Source organism: Curcuma longa, unplaced genomic scaffold, assembly GCF_044706935.1.
Source record: "Curcuma longa cultivar G26 ecotype Majalengka, Jawa Barat unplaced genomic scaffold, ITB_CL_G26_1.1 utg2646_np1212_2152390_RagTag, whole genome shotgun sequence".
NCBI classification, from domain to species: domain Eukaryota; kingdom Viridiplantae; phylum Streptophyta; class Magnoliopsida; order Zingiberales; family Zingiberaceae; genus Curcuma; species Curcuma longa.
This window is the reverse complement of record NW_027435599.1, coordinates 1,619,643-1,644,783: the sequence shown is the minus strand read 5'-3', so window position 1 is coordinate 1,644,783 and position 25,141 is coordinate 1,619,643. Positions and strand designations below refer to the sequence as shown.

At 33.1% G+C, this 25,141-nt stretch overlaps 1 pseudogene; it reads left to right on the top strand.

Moving 5' to 3' along the window:
• Nucleotides 1-107: 107 nt before the first annotated feature.
• LOC141819909 (uridine kinase-like protein 3) lies at nucleotides 108-23,286 on the top strand (annotated as a pseudogene).
• The last annotated feature ends 1,855 nt before the right edge of the window (nucleotides 23,287-25,141 follow it).

Genomic DNA, 25,141 nt, shown 5'->3' with positions numbered 1-25,141 from the left:
CTCTCATCATCTCTGCTCGAGTTTAGATGGAATTTCTAGGGTTTTGATCGGTTAGCGCCTCTCTGGATCTGCAGCCGCTCCGCCGTAGAGGCATTGTCGTCGGGTATCCTCCTCGGTCCTTGCTTCGATCACCATGGTGATGCTAATCTGCTTTTGATTATTCGACGCATTTGTTAGGTTTTTTTTCTTCTGGATTTGCTTGTTTGTGCCAAACAAAGAGTCGCTTGATTCATTTGTTATTCGATGCATTTGCTCCGTTCGTCTCCGTTTCGAAAAGTGGTAGATTGGGCGCGAGGTGCTCGAGTGATTTGGTTGAGAGTTAGTTAATTGAAGGCCATGATATAGGGCTTGGAGTTATTGCCTTTCATTATGAAAACTAGGTTGTTGGTTTTGACGAAGTTCTGAAATCTAACGAACCCTTGAGCGCGAAGACGAATATGCCTGTTGAAAGTGTAGGCGGTAACCAGTGATCAGGATGCTCATTATAGCACTATTTTATTTTATTTTTTGTTTCAATTTCTATCGTTAGACTTAAAGAATTTCGTTAGACATAAAGATAAGTATTTTTTGTACTTCTTCATACGGGATGTTTCAATTTTGTCTTATTGAATTAACATTGGAGCAAGTTTCTATGATCTTTGAAGTTCTGCTGATTAGTGCATCTCATTACACCCTTATGGTTGTTTATAGACTGCCCACATGAGTTCTAATTCAGTCAAAGAAGTGCTTGAGAATTCTGATGGAATCCACTTCTATGGACACCATGTGGATGATGGAAAACTGGGAACTCCAAGGTTGCAAGCAACTTCTGAAACAGAGAATGGCAACAGAGAACCATTCATAATAGGTGATTTAATTAATTCAGAGGCATAAATTGTTTGCTTCGAGTATTTATTCCTGTTTGGACATCTGGACTTGGCATTCAAAATTTAAACGACTAATTAATGATTGTGTTAGTTGGGTAGCACTCTAGTTGATTATTTTTGTATCACCTCACCTTTCAAAAGTTCTAAGGCCACAACATTGTCAGGGCCTTTGAACTTTTGCTGGTCTAGACTAGGCAAGTCTTATAGGAGCCTACTATTGAGGTCCTCTATTGTTGTTAATAGTTGTCCAACTTGATTTGCTCAACCTTTTTGGAAAAACCTTATTTGTAGACAAATTTTGACACCCCCCCTCCCCCCGAATTTTCTTGCCAGCATTTTGCAAAATGTTGTCCATCATGATTTTTCAGTACTTGAATAGGCTAGATACATTTGAGTCACACTTAACAATTCTCTATTTTCTTGACATATCTGTGTCTGTTTGATGCATAAATATCATCACTCTCTTGATAACAGTTCTCCATGAGGCAAACTGCTAAAACAAACATTTGCTAATTATGAAAACCTTGAACTTGGAACAATAAAGGATCTTCATAAACACATGAGCACAGTCTATGCCTATATAAGCTAGTAGATAATTTTGCAACCAACAACCCTCCATGCATTCAATTGAACAAACATTTGGATATTTCATGGTTCTCTTAATTATCAGCAAAAACTGCTTCTTTAGGTTTATTAAATAGTTACCAATCGCTTGTGCAAATTAGGTTGACCACAAAACATGGCATGCCACACATACACAAGATATTCAAAGAAAGGACATATGTTGTTTAGTCAATCTCCTCTACAACCTCATTATGAATAAAAGTTGATTGGCATCCATCTGCTTTGTCTTTAAACTTCCAATAACTTCCACAATCAGTAATACAAGGATTGATGTGTGTTTCATCATAGGAGTTTAAAAACAAAACTAATCTAGCACCTATCCTTGTTCATATTTCTTGTCTATTGTCCTTGCCCTTTAGACTACTAGGAATACCTTTCTTCCTCCTAGGACAAAATTATTGGCTCGTATATAAGCTAGGTTCATGGACGCGAATACACGAGCGCTAACTTAATATGCGTGGAACCATTTAGGCGCTGAGAAATTGATCATAATTAATTTTGCTGTAAAATAAATTGAGAAATCAATTAATCATTGATAATTAATTAATTATAATGCCATAATTGAGATTAATTAGCTGATTAATTAAAATTTTAATTAATTAGTTGATATGCAGTGGTGACCGACAGCAGCTTAATGATTCACCCCTTGGCATGCCCTTCAACCCTATAAATGGTCTTGCTTTCTTCATATTCATGATCACAAGAACAAAAACAATCACACACACAACAAGCAACACAAGTTATGAGCTTTCTTCTTGTGCTTTCTTCTCTACCTCTTCTCTCAAAGAGTTTCAAGATTTCGAAAGTTTATTGGAACTCAAAAGTTGAAGTGATATTATTTCGAGTCGTAGGTCAATGTATCTTGGGAGACGATTGCCAATGAACTGTAAACACATAGGCAGGGCAATATCATCTTAAGGAAAGAAGGCTTATCCTTCACCTAGACCTTAAAATTCTTATTCGAAGAAATAAGTTTACCCAAAGGCATGTGTTGATATCTGAAGGGATAAGTCGATGACTGATGATATTAAGTTGATGATGGATAAGACCAAGTCGGTGACGACAATACAAAGAAGGGTGCATCAACAATATAAAAGGGACTAGATCTACGTTATCATACTGAGCTCCACCAGTTCAAGTTGTCGACTTATCGACAAACTGAGCTCCACCAGTTCAATTAATTAATTTAAATATGTAATTAAAATATATTTTAATCGCTATATTAGTTATTTAAATTATATTAATATCAAAATCAAATTTAAATTAACATATTAATTAATTTAATTGAACTTAGATTTGTTAATTTTTCTGATTTAATTTAAATTGATTAACATAACTAAAGATAATTAATCTTAATTATTTAAATCTTGCTATTTCAATTAATTATTTAAATTAAATCTGGTTATTTCAATTATTTTATTTTATTTTGAGTTGGGAATTTTTAGCTAATAATTAATTAATCAATAAAATTACTTTAGGTCACAATCGAAACAATGACAAAGCTAGTGTAGATTGGTCGCATGCCTTCCTCCTCGAGAGCATAACAAAGATGAGATGAAGACAAGAAGACACCTCTCGTCCTCCTCCTCGAGAGTGATAGAGAACAGGTGTCGACACTAGCCTATTTGTCTTTGACCTCTCTGCTTATGCATTTCCTCCTCGAGAGTGATCGAGAATAGGTGTCGACATTGACCTATTTGTCTCTGACCTCTCTGCTTATGCATTTCGTCCTCGAGAGTGATCGAGAATAGGTGTCGACATTGACCTATTTGTCTCTGACCTCTCTGCTTATGCATTACACTGAATCACTTTTACTTCTCTAAAAAATTCAAAATCATGGATAAGACCTCTAAATTTAGACCCACATGTCTATTCCCACCTTGTCGATTACTCAGGAAAGATTCTTGAGTGAGAAATGGATGTCTTATTTTTTAGATGGAATTGGATTAGGATCAGTCGATCCTGATCCCACTCAGTAAATTCTGCTCTCCATGCTTGTAAGGATATTATTAGTGATTATCTTATTTTAGCACTATGTGACGTATTGATCTAGATTACTCCCATTTGTAATGTTTATATGAACCAGTGCCAACCAACATAATATCACTACATTCAAAGAGCTCGTAAGTACAGATCGACCTATATTCAGTGTCATGCCGAAAGTATACAAAATAAAAAAATCTACTCACAGCCAGTACCATAGATCAACATCTTTTGATTCTCAGCCAACGACAACATCTTCCAAGAAGAGAACCAACACTCAGAGCAGTTTTATGGGTGCACAAACTTTCCTGTAAGACAAGTACTCCAACACTCAAGCCCTTCTCTATATCTAGAGCATTTTCAAACTAAATTACACAAATATCTCTTTCATAACTTGGTGTACATTTTGGCTCAACACTTCAAAAATAGTTCATCGTGTGTTTTCAACATATAAACACATATTTGATCACACTTGCAGTTGATAGTCTCCCTTCAGCACAATTTCTTGAAAGTATATAACTTTTGCATTTAGCTTCTTGTTATGAATTTTGGGTGGGATCTGTTTCGTCTTCCTTTAAAAAAAACTCACATGTAAATAGAGTAATCAACAAATTCCAAAAATTAAGATAAGCCGATGAATCAATAGTCTTGTTGGGATCCAATGTATCAATAATCAATCTAAGGAAGACACCTACAATGTACTCTTAGTTGTTCAGGCAGCATGTCACTCATTCTGCAACAAAGTTTACCTTATGGTGTTTGCAAATGTTCTCTAGGTTCTAATAAGAAGTCATATTGATCAATCTGTATGCATAGACAATTGCTTTCCAGTTACTTAACTAGCTAGAGAGATGTTGTCATTACAGGTGTTGCTGGAGGTGCAGCTTCTGGAAAAACTACTGTTTGCAATATGATTATTCAGCAACTCTGTGATCAACGGGTTGTCCTTGTGAATCAGGTAGGTCTTCAGACTTGCAAAATTTCTTTCAATTTGATTTTATTTGAAAAATTCCCTTTATTGACTCATCTGGGACCAACCATATGGACTCCTATTCAAGACTTGGAGAAATTTACAATCTTTTGTATTATTCATGTATCCCACTTTTTAAACCTGAATAGGTAACAAAAGGAAAATAAGAAGTTTGTTTCATGAAATGACTTCTACATAACATGCCCAGACCAATGGTATGTAGTATCTATGTTTATACTATTGTTGGCTACATCTTTGCTAACAAATACAAATATAAATATTTTTTTCGAAGAAAAAGAAATCTTTCAATTGATAGTGGCATCTCATCATTCTATGAAGCACAACCATCATCCTAGTTCAGTTTTCCAGAAGAAAATAAAATATAGATAGATTCAAGGGTTAAAATCTTGTGTTGTTCCACTCGATACGAGCGAGACATTTCGTTCCGCCAAACGATTGAAACGGGCATGCCTGGGGTATCGTGGCCTTGTCGCACGATGCCAATGGTCTTCCTTCTGTTCCGCGTCATATGAGCTCCTTCCTCTTCTAATCGCGAAGCTTGCACGATACATCCTCGACCCTTTGCGAGCCTCCACTAAGGCCGGAAGAGGAAGGAGCTTGCGCAACGCAGAATAGGAAGAAGCTCACGTGACGTGGAACAAAATGAGGAATGTTGGTGGCATGGAACAGGGAAGGAGGAAGAAGTGGCCTCGCGGCGGCCGCAGAGAGCCGAGGATGCGTCACGCGAGCCTCGTGATCGGAAGAGGAAGGAACTCGTGCGATGCAAAATAGGAAGGAGCTCGCGCGAACAAAAGGAGGAACGCTGACAGTGCAAAACAGGAAAGGAGGAAGGAGGAAGGAGGAAGGAGGAAGAAGTTGAACTTAAGCTTTTAATTAAATAACTTAAGTTAATAATTTCAATCAACTCCTATAGGTGAGATAATTTAAATAGGCTTAATTAAACCTTAATAAAACTATCCCATTAATTTAATATATATATTAAAAAATTTATTTTATATTTTATAAATATTTAGATTAAAATTTTTATTTTTAGTTAATGTATTTTATATTAAAAAAAATCGAAATCATATTGGCATGATACAATATGGTACTGAAACCGTGTTGTTCTGATTTAGGACCAAAACCTTGGCACAAGTCAAGATTTTAAACCTTGGGTAGATTATCAAATAAAATTACAACGTTAGAAACATTAACTACTGATTTTTAGTTGTCAAAAATTAAAATTCATTAGCATCCAATCTACTTGTATATAAACTTGGACAATAAACCATTAGTACTAGTAGTTCCGTGACTTACTTTGTGCCATCTGTTGAAGCAACCAAGTTGCTCCATCCTTCTTTAATAAAAACCTGCATCAATAACCTTTCACTGATAGAAATTTCTTAGCCACCCTCCTTTTATTTTGTGAGGAATAAGATTGCAGTTGATTTGTCACACCTCACACAAGCTAGACTTGTCATGAAGATAGGATTGCTCAAGTGCAATAATGTCAAAGCAAAAATATAGACAGATGTCAACCAAACTAACTATATGCATATTTCTGAAGAAACTCTACTAGTACTACGTACAAAAGTCAGCTAATAACACATAAGTGAAAACTCCAGAATGTTTTAGAATGTGAGCATAAAAATGAAAAGTGTATATTAGAGAGAAGTAAATGATGTAAAATAATATATCTCATAATAAAATCTTACAAGTAGTAAACAATCAACATTATCATTTTTAGCCAATTTAAGAACATTAGTCTCTTCTCACAAATTTCTCTTTGACGATTTTATCATTTCTTGTATTTCCTCTTTGATGCTTTTACAAGTATTCTTAATTTAATTTATTAAGGAATTCTCATATATATGTATTCTATAGGGGTAAATGACCCACAATCTGCCTACTAAAAAATCCATCTATAATGAACTACGCATCATAAACATATATGGATATATAATAAAAATGTATTGGTGAACGACTCACAATCTATCCAATAAAAATGTATTGTATATACATGGGGTGAACAATCCACAAACTACCAAATAAAAAAATATATCATATAAATTATATATATAAAGGGTGAACGATCTACAATTCACCTAGAGATGCACCTCACAAAATAAAGGGTGAATGACTCGTAATCCATCTAGTGAGAAAGTATCTCATGTAAAATAGCTAAAGCTTACAAATGCATGAAAAACCCCTTTTTGAGTTTGGATCCATTATTGTATAATATAAGTAGTTTATTCCATTTATTAATTTAGCATAAGTAATCATGCAACTCCTTTAGAGCGCGGAATTGAAGTTCTATAGTATAAGTGATGCATTCCTTATTTTGTAAATTTGTATGAATAATGCAACTCCTATAGAGTGCGGAGACGAAGCTCTGTGAAATAAGTAATGCATTCATTGTTTGTTAATTTACTATATAATTCAATCACATAACCCTTTTCAGAGTGCAGAGGTGAAGCTTTATAATATAAGCATTGCATTCATTATCTTGTTAATTTAGTTTAAGTAATTACACCACTCATTATGAAGTGCGGAGCCAAGCCTCTATGACATTAAGTAATGGATTCGTTGTTTCATTGTTCAGCATGTGAAGTAATGCTTAAATTCATAGATTTCCATTGTACATGTTATCTCTTGTTAATAACTTATCATCAAGTGTCATTAAAACATGCCAAGATAGATAAACAACTATGAATATCAAAAGGACAAGCAATGTGGAAGCACATATCAAGCAATAAGAATAGACACAATTAATTCTCTTTTTTTAAAACAATTTTATAATTATATCATTTACTTTCATAAATTAATCATGCACAAGCTAAATGCAATGAAACAAGTAGGAATCACCCACCTTAAAGAAAAATTCGCATCTCATACAAGTTGACTCTAAACACGTTGAGGTTACACTAGCAACAAGTTGCAAGATGTGAATGAGAACACTTTAACTTTGATTAAAGCAATTATTATGACAAGGAAACTTACCTCACTTCGGATTAACATCAAAAGGGCAAACTACTCAAATTCCTAAGCTTTACAAAATACACAACATCATGTAAAAAGAGTCGTCAATCATTAGAACATAAGCCATACTATTAAACAAAATTTCCAATTGAAATATGTTATACTTACACTAATAACCAGACTGCAAAGTGGTAACAATTGAGTTACTGCTGCTCCCCTTCAGATAAAGGTGACTTGGCAGGAAATTAGCAAGTGCATCAATGAATCGACCAATAGGTTAATTGTGATTCCTCAAGATGGGCAACACCGCCTATAGTTGAGAGATCAAATAGGGAGAGCTTTGCGGCTTGCCTTGTTAGTGACTAGGTCACACATCGTGTGGAAGAATCAAGTGGCGATTGCTTTGGCAGAGGTAATGGTGATAATGATTGCTTTGGGTGGAGGTGGCCATGGCTATGGGAACGACAACAGTATGCAACAACCCTTAGAGATGACAACCACAACTGCCTCCATAGATTAAATCAAGAGGCTACAACGTGGTTGGCCACAACTAGCAATGGTGTGATCGGCGATGATTAATTGATGATGACATGGTTGGTCGGCGAGTGGGTAGAGATGTGGTTGCTAGGCAAAAATCGTGAGAAGGGAAAAAACACAGGTAGGGAAGAAATGATCAGGGTATTAATTTGCAAAAATGCATTAATTTTAAAATTACAATTATGCCTTGAAATAAAACAAATACTATAACATGATTTCCTCTCAATTTTGTGTTCACTGTAGTTGAGAAACCATCCACTGGAGTTGGAAATCTCTCAATGTATTGTCATAAACTTGAGGTTGATGTTGCATTTTTAGGGCCCAATCTATGCGAAGGTGTTTCGAAAGTCTAAAAGCTTATAGTAGAAACATATGCTTTGTCCTCAATGATATTGTGTCTTTATGTCTAACCCCTATGCAAAAGAAACACCTACTCTGACCTCTTGTCAATGATGCAAGTGTCTGACTCAGGGTTGGATCAGGCTAGAGGATCTTTGAGATGTGACAAATGAGCCCCTATCCATCTTTTTCGGTTGACTCCTATAGTTTGAGAGCAAGCCCCAAAACTTAATCCATAAAGCTAGCGTCCCTTACCTCAACAATTAGAATAAAAATTAAGTCTAATGTTGTTTTGGTATATTTTCTTATTTTTGTCTATTTTATTTTATATTTAAATGTCGACTGCTTAGGCCCTAGTCTGCCACCTGTGTTATGTAGTAGCTCGACCATCTACTATCATGTACTTCCTTTTAAAACATTAGATATACTTTTTTTGTGGATGCCAAAGATATTGTTCTTTTATCTATGGTGACCTTGTTGAGATGGTAAATATTGAGCGACTTCCAAGATATATCACTAGTGGGATGCTAAACTATGCCAATATATATGCACATATATTGGTAGGTAGGTGAGTTGAGAATGCATGTTTCCATAGCTTTATTGAACCCTTTTCAAACAATTTAAATTGTAAATAAGATAAATATGAATTATGGTCTTGTTAGTTCAAACTATATACTGCATTTTTTATGAATGATGTAGTCTTGTTGAATGGATGAAATATTTTTATTGCTGGGTTAAAGTAAATTATATTAAATTGTTACATTGTGTTGAATTAATTGGGCACAATTTGGTAGGATTCATTTTATTATGATCTGACTGAAGAGAAGATGAATCATGTGCATGAATATAACTTTGACCACCCAGGTACGTGCCTTTTATGTTGAAAGACTATTGAGAAAATGATCATATTATTGCTTAGCTCATTTTTTTTGTAAATGAATGGGTTTCCTATTATGATTTGTCTATTAGTTTTAATACTGTTTAGGCTTTAGATCTCATCACTCATTTAATTTTCTAAAATTCTTCAAATATGTGGAGTATAATAATCCATCATAAAAGGTGAAAAAACTAAATTGCATCTTTTATAATTTTTTTTTAGTTGGCACAAGGTATCTAGCCCTCCTGAGGGTGACCAGCTTGGCCCTACGGAAGTTTTCCACCGGCCATCAGGGTAAATTGGGAAGTAAAGATGACAGCCCAGTCTAACAGCCAACATTCTTGGGTCCACTATCTAGTTGAGAGAAAATCCCCGTAAATTCGTTGTAGTTGAGTTTCTAACTCCAGATGCCTGGTTTGTCGTTGGCGGGCCTAACCTTCTCACCATTGCCCCAGGGGTTGCATCTTTTATAACTTTGAAAAGGGAGGAGGTTGACACATATGCTATGTAGAATATTATGAGACGCACATAAAGATAATAAGTAAAAACCAATACAGAGACTTGTAAGTGAATATAGAGAGATTAATAATTCAATGCTCATTGAGTGAAAGTATTTCCTTAATTACTCTTGACAGATAGCTAGCAAAATGACACACAATTTAACCTATACATCTTCTGACAATGACTAGTAGAATTGGAAGTTCCTAGTTATTTTTATATGAAATACATGAACACTTTAGTCAATCAACTAGGCTTTGTTTTTTTCATTCCTCGCTTTGGAATTCACATCAAGGTTGAGATTATTAGAGTTTGTGGTCCAAATTTTGTTGGGATTGACCTAAAAAGTAATTATGGTTTTACATGCACACACACATATGTAATTAGTCTTTTGTCGTGAGTGATGTTATGTCATGTAATGCAAAGTTGCTGTAACTCTCCTCTCTTGAACTAATTTCTATATAGTGAATTCTTCTCCTATACATGTGGGTTTTTACTCGTCTAGGGGTTTTATCTAAATCTGTGTGGTTCTTATTTTGTATTAATTGTTTATTTTATATCTTCTTTGATACCAGTTTGTAACAATAATTTCGAAAATAGGCAACCAATACAAACCAAGAAACACAAATTTCTGTGGAAAAGCCTAGACAGAAACCACAGGTTAAGGAGAAGAATTCACTATATTGAAATTGATACAAGAGACGAGTTGCGACGGCTTTGCAATTTGCATTACATGACATAATATCACTTAACAATAAAACCCCTAATATATATATATGCAAACCCCTAATTACTTTTTAGGCTAGACCTAATAGAAATCATGCCACAAATTCTAACTGTAGATAGAAAAATTAACTACTAATTATTGAAGATGAACCACTTAATGTAATGAGCCAGGAATGCACAATGAAAAGAGACAAATTTATCAAAGGAAATGGAAAACAAAGAGTTACATAGATGAGTGTGTTGGTGGGATGAAATGTTTAGTGAGACTAAATGCCCATCTAAATAATTAAAAGCATATAAGCACGGAGCATGAGCTACTACATATGTAGAATTTTTTAAAAACTAAAATATCCTAAAAAAGGAGAATGTAGAAAATTCATCCATTTTAGTGTTATATATAGATCCCCTTCAAAATTTATTTATAAAAATAAGACTAATAATTAAATAGGCAATTAAATTAAATTTTATTATGTTATACAATATCTATACTTGACGTATTTGTGCTTGTGTTAAGCATGTTGAGATGAAACCAAATGAGTTTATTCATTTATCTTTTGTTACTTAATTTTTAGTAATATTATACCAATTAATATTTGAATTAAAAATAATTTTATTCATTTTTAGTTGTATGTTGAGATGAATTCATATAAGATTTACTCATATAATCTTCTTCCACTTAACTTATTTACAGATAAGAATTAGATGATCAATTGATTTAGAATTTTAGAGAAATAAAGTAGAGAAAATAATAAAAATTACTTGAGTTTGTCTATATGTGTGTCTTCCAATGCGTGTTGTAATGTGTTAACATGTGTCATGTGCTAACATATTCTGAGTGTCAGCATGATGTAATACTCATTAGCATGATCAACACAAGCAACATAGGAGAGATTTCATGTGCTGATCAAAATTAGGTTTCAATAAATTAGCACATGGTATGTGGATAATTTACTGCATGGTATGAAATTTCATATTATGAAATTAAATATATGCCTCAATGTGACTTGTGATGATGTAATGTGGGTGCAACATCAACACCTATTTTACGTGCATGTATTGTGGATCATATCGCTCATATGCATTAGAGGTGACTCATCATTTGGTTTGCACAACTCTACCATTTGTTTTGTATGTGGTGTTTCAAAAAAATCTTTTTTTTTCAAGACAACTTTTCGCTAGATGCTATACTTAAATGACTTAATTTCCCTCCAAAAGCTAAATGTTAGACTAAAGTTGCCGCATAAGCTTCTCATGAGCTCTAAGAGCTCTTTTTTCTTCTTATCCTTTCTCGATATTGTGAAAATCTTTTTGGAAACCTTAATATTTTGAAAACAAAATCCAATAATCCCCAATAATTTTCAAAATAAATATACTTTTAAAATGTTTGTCTGTCCTCTACGTAGACTTAATATCTCACAACTTGAATCTACTCTTTAGTGCGTCAATTTAAAGTTAGACGAAGTCTTATAGTGAATGCATACCTTGAATTAGCTATTCCATTATGTCTAACTGTAGAATACTTATTTTTACATAGGATGATTCTTCAAATTTGATGTTTAAAATGCTACCCAATACATAGAGTAGTACCTCTATTTAAGACCATCTATTCTCTTTTAACTCATCTTTAGTCATATTTAATGATTGATCTTTTCTGGCTCAGATGCTTTCGACATTGAGCACTTGCTTTATTGTATGGAGAAATTGAGACATGGCCAGGCTGTTGATGTTCCAAACTATGATTTTAGAACTTATAAGAGAAATTTGCCATCAAGGAAGGTATATGTTTTACGCAGACCCAGTAAATTTTTTTGCTTTACACAACAATGGAAATTTTCAGCTTAATTTCAATTCTTCACCAGCATAACTTGATATTTTCATACATGTATTGCTAATTGCATAGCTTCATCAATTTTTGTGGATTGCGCTTGCTGTTCAACTTATTGTTTTATTCATGTATATTCTCAGATTGTTATGCCTTATGGGTGCTATAATGTTATATATATAATTATGAGTACTAATTATGTTAATGAGGATTTTGTCTCCTAATTCTTCTTGAATCAAAGTTTAGATAGAGAAGCTATAGGAAAATATTGATATCTCAGGTGCAAAATTTAAACCACAATTAACATCACGAATGAACATTGGAGTGTAATCCAACCGCAAGGAACATTGATCTTTGAACGGAACCAATCCTGTGAGGAACTTGGTTCTAATTTTTTCTGGTCAAACCACGAGCTTGATCAGGTTTTAATAACTATGATTGTGCTAAACCTCTGATAACTTTTTGTTGTTCAAATTAAATAAGTAATTGTTGTTCAAATTAAATAAGTAAATAACAAGCCGAGCATGATTGCATCTGTGCTCTATCTAGAATGGACAGCATCTTTCATCCCTCTAATCTAGAGGTATTATTCAATATTATTAAGGTTGAATGTTTTTTGTTCTCTACTTTTTATACTGTATTTTTTTGCATTGTTACCATTTAATTTACTTCGTGTATTATTGCGCTAAAAAAGTTTAATATTACTTTCTTCCCTCCTTTTCCATAGAAAGTTAAGATGTCGAACTGACCTTCATAATATGTTTCAGGTTAATACTTCAGATGTAATAATTTTGGAAGGGATTCTAGTATTCCATGATCCTCGTGTTCGAGAAATGATGAACATGAAGATCTTCGTTGATACAGGTTCTGCTTTGTTCACAAAAGTGTCATGGACAAAATTAATTCTCATTTTCACATATTTTAGTTATTGTTCTTAATCATAGAACTATCTATCTAGATGCTGATGTACGGTTGGCGAGACGGATAAAACGGGATACTCTTGAGAAAGACAGAGATATCAAGACAGTATTGGACCAGGTTGGCAATTAGACAGAACAATTGGTACATTTGTATGAGTTTAGTAATCTAGCTATTCCTTTACTGTTTAATCATGAATTTAGGAGGATGCTAAAGAAGTCAAACATTCTTGAGCAACCACAAAGCTCAGCTTGATGAGGCTCATGTATTTACTTTCAAAGCTATAAGTGATGAGCTTAAACACTCATTTTAGGCACAACTAATAAACAAGTTGGACATGAATATGATTGAGGTCAGCTTATTTGATGTTCAGGAACAAAATTCATGAGTTATTAATCATAAATGTATTTACCAAGCACTTATGTAAATTTTTTTATAGACACTAGGAATTCAACCTGATAGAATATGCACTGGGCTCTATTTGAAAATTAAATATACATCAGCCGCATATATGCACCAAAGCTTTTCCCACAGGATTCATTTTAATCCTTGCACTTGGAGCTTCAATGATGAATAACTTGTTAGATCTATTTCAGGTCTTCCATTGGCCAATTGTTTCTGTAAAAAAGAGTTGTCTTATTGGTTCCACCAAAAATAGTTGCAGCAAGAAATATTATAGGGTACTCAATTTTTATACTCGCATCCTCCTAGATGCATGCAGATGGTACAAATGAAGGCGATCATGTGAATGCTTGGGGATTGAAGTTAAGATTCATGATGCATAGTTGGCATGCAAGGAATTTATAGTTCATGTTGCTATAGAATTTCCAAAGTTACAAATGCAAAAAAATCTCAGTTTCTGATATCACATAAATGAATTTGACTGTTGAAGCTTCTTGATATTGGTAATTGTTGTAGACTTGTAGTGAACCCTTGCTGTTGTCGAGGCATCTGATTTGTTCCTTTGTGGAATGCTCAAATGCATAGGTTCCGGATTTAATATTCCATGGAACTCATTGTAAGTTGTAAGATGCAACATCATTTTGTGGAACATATCATTTATATTTCTTTTGATATCATTTCTATTTCTTTTTGTCGTATCATAGTTATTTTCTTTTCTATAACCATGTAATTCTTTGATGCAGTACTCTAAATTTGTAAAGCCTGCTTTTGATGACTTCATACTCCCAACAAAGAAGTATGCTGATATCATTGTGCCCTATGGTGGAGATAATCATGTAGCAGTCAACTTAATTGTGCAACATATCCATACAAAACTTGGTCAACATACTCTGTGTAAAATATATCCAAGTGTTTATGTAATTCAGTCAACTTTCCAGGTAATCATATATGTTGATGGATCCACTTTAATCATATATCCAAGTGTTCTAGTATTCTTTTCTTAAAATTTTCTTGAAGCTGAATTCTTATCTATCTTGTACAGTTTGCAAATATGTGAATGCCTCACTGCCAGTCTACTTAGCTCTCTTACTATAATATCTTGCAGATCCATGGCATGCATACACTGATACGTGATGCCACAACATCAAAACACAATTTCATATTTTATTCAAATCGGCTGATTCGCTTGGTCTGTGAAACTTTTCCTGTTATAGCATACTCGTAATATTGTAAGTCAATTTATTTTTACAATTGCAACAGGTTGTTGAGCATGGTCTAGGTCATCTTCCATTTAATGAAAAGCAAATCACAACACCAACAGGTATAATCCTTTTCAAGTATCCTATGGGAGGGAAGAATGTCTTTTTATGGCATACAAGAATATTTGTAATTATTTTTTTTCTAATAGTTTTAGTTTGCTTATTGTATTTTTTTAGCTTTATTCATTCATTATATTTCTTTTCTTTCATTTTATTTTCATGACAGTAGCATCTAACTTTGAAGAGGAGTCTTAGTGCAACGGTAAAGTTGCCGCCGTATGACCTTGTGATCACGGATTCGAGTCGTGGAAACAATCTCTTGTAATGCAACGTAAGATTGCATATAATAGACCTAATGCGGTCCGACTCTTCCTCGAGACCTTGCAAGCGAACTCGCATTGGCAAAAGCTTCATGCACTGGGTTACCCCTTTACCGTCTGACTTTAGTTGAGTTGAGACTTTAGTGTAGGTAAGTGGAGTTTGAGGCTACTTGAGTTGTCGTATATGTAGAAGGGAAAATTATTTAGGCTATACAAACCTGAGTAGTCATCCTCTTAAAAGTGTTGACCATATTAGATAAGTTGGCTAAAATCAGCATAAAGAAATAAAAATATATTAGAAAATTAAAGATTAATATCAGTTTTATTTATATATTAAGATTATTAATTAGATATTATAAACAATTTTAATATTATTAACATTATTAACAAAAAAAAGACAACCCGGTGTACAAAGTTCTTGCCAATGTACGGTGCTAGGGAAAAGTCTATTATACGTAGTTTTACTTTGCATTGCAAGAGACTATTTTCATGGCTTGAACTCATGACCACCGGGTCACACCAACACTATTAACAACAATAAATAATATGAAAAGAAAAAATATCATCAATGCTATTAAACTGATATTATTAAATATATTTTTTAATTTTAACTTTTATTTTACAAGTTATAAGCACTTTTAATATGAATATGTATATTTTTAATATTTCAATGTTGACCACATATGCGCCTAAACACTGTATATACTTTGTATGGTTAGTCAATCTCATACGACTTGTGTATGCTTTTTAAAAACTTAATCATCATCAATCTTATTATAATATACTTTTAAGTAATAATAATATTTATATAGCTTTATGACTAATTGTTTGTTTTTTGTTGTTAAAAATATTAATTATCTTAGTAGTTATAATTATTATTATAACAATAATATTAATAACATATTGTTACTAGAATTATGATTATGATCAATATACTATTATGCGTCAATTATTGTTACTTGTTAAGAAGTATCACCATTGATTATGATTTATTAATACATAATCATAAGATTATTATAATTTTGTAATTAATTAATTGTTTTTATTTGTTGAAAATAATAACTATCTAAGTAGTCAATATAATGATTTATTAATTTATTAATATGATTAATCTATTATAACTAATATTATATTTGTGAATAAATTGATTGTTATTATAATTCATCATCATTGATATTATCATGTTTCACTAAGTAATAATAAGATTTATATATTTTTGTCATTAAGAGATTCATTTTAGTTGTTAATAGTATTCATTATCTTTGTAGTTGTATTTATTAGTATAACAACAACAACAACAATAATAATCTATAATTAATCTGGTTCCAGTTAATATTATGAATTGTTGTTTGTATTATCGTTGTTATTATAAATTATAAATAAGCAATAATAAGATTTATATTTTTGTGATTAATTGATTTTTATTATTTTCACACAATATTAATTATCTTAATGGTAGTAACTACTAACTATAATAATAATTTATTATTAGGAATCTGAATATAAATGACTAGTACTATTATGTACCCACTATTTTTAGTACTCCCATGATACGAAAATACTATCATGATATTGTGTGTATTACTTAGTAAAAATAATATATTTTTGATTAATTGATTGTTTATCAATTAATAATATTAATCATCTTTTGTATTAGTTGTATTAAGATACCTTCTGTTCAACACATAATTGAACACATAATGATCTTTGACTTACTCCCCTTATCACGTGCTATTAAACTTATGAATCAAGTCGATTTAAGTCCTGTTCAAGCCAAAAGCAAACCCAATTTAATCACGACCCAAATCAGCTGTTCATTGGGCTAAACAACCCCTAATTGAACCCAAATTTGATCCCAAAAATGCTAAAACAGCTTTTAAACATGTTGGTTTATCCTCACTTTGATGGACTCAACTCTTAAATCTCAAATTAGCCATTGAAATATAACATTCTCTCCAGCATTAAAAATTTGTCCTTCAAAGTTAAATTGCAAACTCAAAACACTTTGTAAGCCACAACTCAAAGCCATCATTACAAGATTATTCTTCCTAGACAAAGTAACTATTTGTAGAGGGAAATCGTCATGCTTTCTGCTGTGTCAGTCATGCTTTCTGCTGTGTCACTCTAATATCCTAAAGCAACTCAACATATATTCTACTAAAGGTGGCTATCGGGCTAGATTACCTGTGACTCAATCCGACCTAGTCTGTGAGTTGTGTTGTGCCAGGCCTAATTTGGTTTGTGGGTCAGTCGGTCACAACTTGGTGTCAAGCTATGTTGAACCCATCAAACCTAGGCCGGGCATGGCTAGTGTGCCAAGCATGCCAAATTTGACTTGACTACTTAAAAATATAAAAAATAATAAGAAAAAGGAATATATATTTTTAAAAATGTCTTGAGAATTTTATTATAAAAATAAAAATATTTCTATGTTTTTTTATTTTGTTTATTTTTTAGATTTTTTAAAAATATTTTTATTAGTTTATTTTTTAAAATAAATAAACTAGGCACGGCTCAATCGAGCTTAGGCTTGTATAGGGTGGCTAGCCCTGAAATCAACGGTCTTGCTCGATGCCTACAAGAAAGCAATCAAACACATGCTATGATGTCAACTACAAGAAATGAAATGTGCTACTAGTTGCATCCTACATGCTAACAATTAAACATCAATCAATGAGTATCTAATTCTATGACAGAAAAGTGGTTTCCCGTATTTACTCCAATATGTGTATGACCACCAAAATTAGCCCAAGCACATTGCATTCAACGTATCACATTCATCAACATGACCAATGAACGGTGGAAGTGATAAGACTAGAATCATTAAATTGTTATAGAGATCATCCTAATAAGCTAAATACCTCATTTGCAATAAGACCATCATCTGCTATAAGCATCCATATCCATAAGTCATTCGATCTTATGTTAACCCTAAGTTCTTCATGTCCTAAGCTAAGGTAATAAACCTACTTATCTGCACCACTATTCAATGAATTCAACCCTCTATATCTGCTTTTGGTTACAGTATTAAAGTCAACACTCCTTAATTCCCTGCAGGATCAACTCTTGGTGTATGAAGTGGTTTTGGACAAAACTGACAGCCTCCGATCAGGAATTGCTGGGGGCAGCCCTTGTGTTAGAGTCAGGGTAGTGCCATTTTAAGTTTCTATGACCTGTGAACCTCAATCAAAGTAGGAGAGCACATGTATCCAAAACTGAAGGACTGACCTATTGCTTTTGTTTGATAGCCTCTTCTTGCCTATACATCCTTCATGAATGGACATGAACTTTGTGTTTCTCATGCATCTAAATTGTATGGTGGAAGAGAAGGACCATGGCTGTCTCAGTTCCTTTTACGTAGACTGTCTGACTTTCTTTAAGCCATTTTTAATAGTTGATCATAAGGCAGCAAGCAGATGTGTCCATGACCTAGACATTTGAAACATCTTAACTGCAATGAGACAAAATGATGAGCAGTCCAATGCCGACTGACAACTGAATTGGAAGAAAAGAAGTCAGGAAGAGAGAGACTAGCTTGCCCTTATTTTGCTTATTCTTCCAAGTTATGGTTATTTTCATAAAATTTTGACATGGAATTTATGCCATATAAGTATCCTTGTAGATTTGATATTTCTCTGTCATACTGACTGTCAACTGAACTTTTAATGTTAAGGTAAATCATTGACTGTTTCCTTTTCTCCAGGTTCTATTTATACTGGGATAGAATTCGGTAAAAAGTTATGTGGTATTTCTATCATCAGAAGGTATGATCTCATATCATGAGCAAGTGACGACCTTAAATTGTAATACCTAATTATTTTTGTCATATGCAATTCACACATTATTGCTGCTTAAGGGATTATCTGTGGCTCAATAAAAGAAAGCTAGTTAATACAATGACAAATTTGATCAGAGAAAATTTATAATATTCTTTTGGCTCCAAATGATATGTATGTCTATGTGCATCTGTGTTGCTCAAGAATAATTCTTGCACTATTTTGAGGAAAATGAAGTAGCTCACAAATTCATTTCCTTGAGCAACAAAATGAATTGAGGTAAAAAGGAAATAGAGGAAAGAGGAGATAAGTGGCTTACAGAAAAAGTCCACCAAAAACTACCATGGATGCAAAGTTACAGCAGAATTCCATCTTCACAAATCAGCATGTGTTCTGTATCTAGAAATTAGAAATGTCCAATCACCATCTTATAGCCATTTTTTCCTTGCTCATCTCCACTAGGTACCTTCAACTGCTGTGGTATTATCCAAGTATTCTAAAAAAATGCTTATTCAGACTAGATTCTTGTTTTCTGCTTGCGCAAGTAGTGAATTTAGCTGAGTTGTAACACTGCTCATTTTGCTCTTCTTCATATGATCAAGTTCTTTTCTTTAAGTGATGAAGGTTCTCCTTGATTGATGATGTTTGATGATCTACCAATTTAGACAAAGCAAATAGCCAAATGATACAATGCAAAGCTAGCATCTTTAAGGGGAGCACCTTATTCATAGTCATAGGAGATTTGAGTGCTGACAACAGACAGTAGACGGGCATGCTTCTATATGTTTTACTTATTCAATGAAGCAGGCAGTTCATAAGTTTTCAAAGGCTAACTGAAAGAAATTTATCCAGTTTTGCCGATGGATAGTAATGTGATATTTTAACTAGGTATATTTGTGATTCTACATGGGCTTCTTTCATCTTTTATCTACATGACTAGATAATTTCATAATACTCCTGATATTCCCATGGACTTAGACTTCAATTGTCTTGCATTGTTTGGCATTGAACTACCCTTCAATCAGACAACTTAAGGTGTACCGTATGAAAACTTAAAAGCTCTAATTGTCACAAGTATCTCTTATGCCACAACTACGTTCATATCCTTCAAAAGATGCAGAAAATCTATGCCACCCTATCCATTTATCTGCTTCCCCTGTAAAAAGAGGGTATTGGAAGAGAAAGACAGTAACTCTTAATTAATCATAAAATCTATAATAATGGATAATAGAAGAGGAAGTTGGTGGAGCAAGGAACAAATTATCAGCTTAGCATACGAGGAAAATTTCCAACTTCAAGATTTTCACTGTAGAAATAGGCTTGAGGCACACCTGTGCTTTTAAAACATGTATACCATTTTTTTCTCTCTCTAGATTAATTAATGCAATGTGACCTCTAAAATTTAGACTGAATGTTAGAACCTTCAATTATCCTACCTGCCATATTGCAGACTTCATAATTCCAGTTCGGGGGTGCTAATGAAGAAGATGATTCCCTTTATTAGCTGCCTGATTACCATAACTCTCCCAAATCTACTATGATTAAAGACCAATTAGTGTTCTATTATTTTTTATCATTTATATGATTTCTTTTTCAGTGTTGGATGTATGTGTTTATTAATGGGGTCTATAGAGTATTTGTTTAGTAATGTTGACTATTATTCTATTGTTAACAATCTCAGCTTTCTGGAAACCCCAACACCCTACTGTTGAGATAAATACAATGAAATTGATAATGATCCGATAGATTAAGAAAAAACAACAAATTCACATGAGTGCAAACATTGTCTACCTCAATTTCTCTGTTTCACATAAATGCTCATTTATCCTGCTGTTGGACTTGAAACATTAATATTTCAATATAAATGTTCACTAGTGGTGAAAGTATGGAGACTGCTCTACGGGAATGTTGCAAAGGCATCAAGATCGGCAAGATCCTCATTCATAGGGAGGGGGATAGGGATCAGCAGGTATGCGTACTCTTCTAAATCTTCTAATGGATATTTTCTGATTGTTGATTTGACATTGTCTGTTTTAGTTAATTTACCACAATCTTCCAGAGGACATTGCGGATAGGAATGTGCTTCTTTTGGATCCTATACTAGGCACAGGTAGGTTTCTCTAAAATTAAAGGGTATTAACACAATGCTAACTATTATTTACAACTTATTCTTAGGCACAGTAGTCGACAATTTTATTATGCTTTTGATTTTTTTTTTCTTGCCAGGTTTGTTTGCAACAATTGATGGCTTGATTATTCTTCATCCAATTGTAGTTAAATATATTAATAGCTTTTCACTTCTCAACTGGACTAGATTTGACTATGAATTTTGTGGTTCAGTATCATGGCTTGTTTATTCATAGGAAATCAAGAAATGTATTTTTCATAATATGAAATATTGTACCATGTTGGTCAGTACAGTCCAAACATATAATTCCAATAAATTAGCAAAATTCGATACTACTCGTTATAGACAATGTCTCTTATATCACCATGTCATATCTTGTCTATGAGTGTTACTTGACATAGACAATATCTCCCTTGTTGTTGTGTCAATCATGTCTGTGAGAATCATTTTATACCAACACTCGATGCCTCTTGACATGCGTATAATGCAGGTCAAGATGGATTGAAACAATACTAATATTTTTTTGTAGCTCTTGTCCACACAAGATAATGTCAAAACTGTATCATTTTAGATGAAACACAAAGTCCAAACTTAAATATATAGTTGCCTTATTTTTTTTCCTCATCTCTTTTCTCTTTCTATTGTACTTCATTATTGACACCATATATTAGAACGTCACTATGATACCAAAACATTATTATTCCAGTTAAAAATTGAAACTTCAACACAATTTGAGATTTTGAACCTTAACATGGTTTGAAATCTCGTATTGCATATCAAGTGGCATAGTCAAAATGTATCATTCTAATAAATCACCACAATTGAATACTGTTACCACAATCTAATACTATTCAACACAATAAAAATATTAAAATTGTAATATTCTACATGATGAGATACAAAGTTTGAAGTTACCTATATAATTGTATATGGTGTTCTCTTTCCTTCTTCCCTTTCAATTCTCCACAAGCACCATATGTCGAAACACTGACATGGTACCGCAACAATATTATTCTGGTCAAAGTTTTAAACTTTAGCACAACACAATTTTAAACATTGTTCCACAGTGCTTGTTCAGTAATATATCCTTTGGATTGACACAACCACTGATTGGCACATCTCAAGGAGATAAGTTCAGCACATCATTAATTCAAGTAGGCTGAACTCTAAGAAGGGTTGCTAAGCTAGGACATCTCGCACATGCCCACGGTTTAAGTTCTTTAACAACGTAGTCTGTCACTAACCATCCTTTCTAATCTGAATTCCCTTGTAATTGAATAATGAGTACGCTTCCGCTACTAATCTTACCACAAATGACTCGTTACAAGTATACTTGATCTTCATGATGATGCAGTTTTCGTGTATATTCCTTGACATCTTTTGTTATCTCTATTCTTTAAGACTAGCAAGTTCATTGTGGTTCTTCCTCATAAATCTCATACTGTACTTTATGATTGAAGGGAACACAGCTGTCCAAGCCATCTCCTTGCTACTGCAGAAGGGGGTACAGGAAAGCAACATAATATTTCTCAACCTCATATCTGTGAGTCAGATAATTGGCAATTAGTTCGTTCATATAATATCCACCTATCTTTCCACTGATTGCTCTGTTTGTTCATATTTACGTAGTACAGTACATAATCGTTAACCCGAAAATGTTGCCAGGCTCCTCAAGGATTACATGCTGTCTGCAAAAGATTCCCAAGAGTCAAAATTGTGACATCTGAGATAGAGTTGGGTTTGAATAGCAATTCCCAAGTTGTTCCTGGAATGGGAGAGTTTGGAGATAGGTATTTTGGCACAAATGAAGACTAGGAAGCAATCTTCTCTAATAGAATCCAAAAGAGGCTCACTCAGAACCAAGAAAACTTCCGGTAAATGGTGAATTTTATTATCTTCTTTTCATTTTTCTTAAAATATCCTCTCAGTTCTAATATCAGCAGATACTATGTAAATATCAAACTACTTAAATGAAAAAAAAATCTTTTGATATTTAAGCATATCTTAAGAAAATCTTAAATGTGAAACTAAAAGGTAAGATTTTATCTTAACTTCTCACCATCGCAAAATGTGGGGGTTTCACTTTTCCTGGATTTTAAAGATGTACATTAGTATGATGCAGTTAACATCTTTTGCAGGTACTGTAATTATTTTCCTTTCAAGTTCGACAATAAAAAGAGAGGTACCACACATTCTCTTTGCACCTTCGTGGCATTCCATTTATTTATAATAATTGATAATTGTAATGAATTAAACTATTGATCTTCTAGTCCATCAATTTTCTATCTATATTTTATCAAATTTCATGTGGATCTTATTTAAGTCTATGTAAAGGTGTCTTTGTCAGATGATCAAGTGTCTCTCAATTCTCTTTTGTTTTTTTATTCAAAAATTTGTTTTTCAGTATTTTTTTCAGAATATTTTTTAAATTTTTAGAAAAGAGTGAGGATTTGTAAAAATATATAAGTATTATTATAAAATAGTGTTAATTTTCTATTCTTCTTTCACATATGTGAAAGGCTCTGTGTGGCTCTTTTCTAGTGATCTAGTAGCATTAAGGTGTATAGTTATTGTCATCTAAAAAGCTATCCTCTCTACCTTGTCTATTATTTGAAAGTTTTGATCTTCACACATGGCACACTCCAATTTTAGGTTGCATAATAAATTTACATGCTGAAAATAAAGTTTCGACTAATATCACAAATTTTATCTTAAAGAAATTTGAATAGTAAAAATATTATGAATGAGTAATAGATTATATAACGACAAGTATAATACACATCCAAAATGTCTGGTGTAGTAAATTAAACTAAGATATTACTAAATTTGACAATTTTCATTCGTTTAAATGAACTTGATTCTTTTTAAAAAAATTTTGCAGCAAATGTTTATATCTACTATTTTAATTAAGTACAAAAATTAACTTCTACTACTATCATTATTGGAAGCACTAAAATAAAATTTTAAACAAATGTAACAAAAAATAGCAATAATTGGTATTACATATGGTATTTTGTAGTTAAAAACATTTCTTACAGATGTGATCTAATTAATATTTCTTTTGTCAAAATACTTGCAAAATGCCCTTAAAATTTTGAATTTTATTAAATTATTCTACCACTAGTATCGTTAGGTTATTTATATTTCCTCCCTCCATGCGTCGAGTCCGATGAGTAGACTCGATCACGGTTTAGAATCGACGGTTCGATGGTTCATGGCAGGTCGATCCTTAACTTTAACCGTCCAAGAAGGTTACGGTTCACGGTTCGGAACCGCCGGTTCACGGTTCGGTTCACGGTTCGCAACGGTTCGAGATTATTATATTAAAAATTTTAAAATTTATTAAAAAAAAGTGCATTTAGGGGAATTTACCATCCCAGTCGATTGATTTAATCAAATCAAGAAAACGACTACTGAATTGCTGAAATCACATCTGATTTTTATCAAAATTCAAAATCCAGTCGACTGATGAGAAGTTAGTCGACTGGAATTAAATCTAGTCGACTGATGAGGCGTATCCAGTCGACTAGAGTTAAAATTTTGAAGCGGCGATTCAATCTGCCAGTTAATCGGCGGGCTGCCGATTTCACACCTATTGAATCGGAACTGGCCCGGCCGGGCCGATTCCGGTTCAGCCCGGCTAACCGGGTCAACGGGCCACCCGGCCCATTGACCCGGGCCGGGTCCGAGTCTGGGCTGGACCCGGCCCGTGGTCGGGTCTACCGATGAGTTGCTCCGTGGCAAGAGTGGGTTGGTTCGTCATCCTGATAGGTAATTTTCAACTTAATCAAATTCAAAATGGATGCGGTTAGGCTGGCCTATCAAATTATAAATAAATAAATATATATATATATATATTTATATAATTGAATTTGATAAATATTAAAAAAAAATTTAATAAAATTTTTTATTTTTAATTTTCACACTATATATATATATACGTATACTATAAAATACATATATCAATCTAAATTCATAATCCAATTTTGAATATTTTTCCTTCTCGACCCACATATCAATCCGAGTCCATTACCGATCGACCTATTTGGACCTGTAACCCACATGGATTGGTTTGTTTATGTCCACTTTTAAATGAATTGATAATACGCTAACTTAA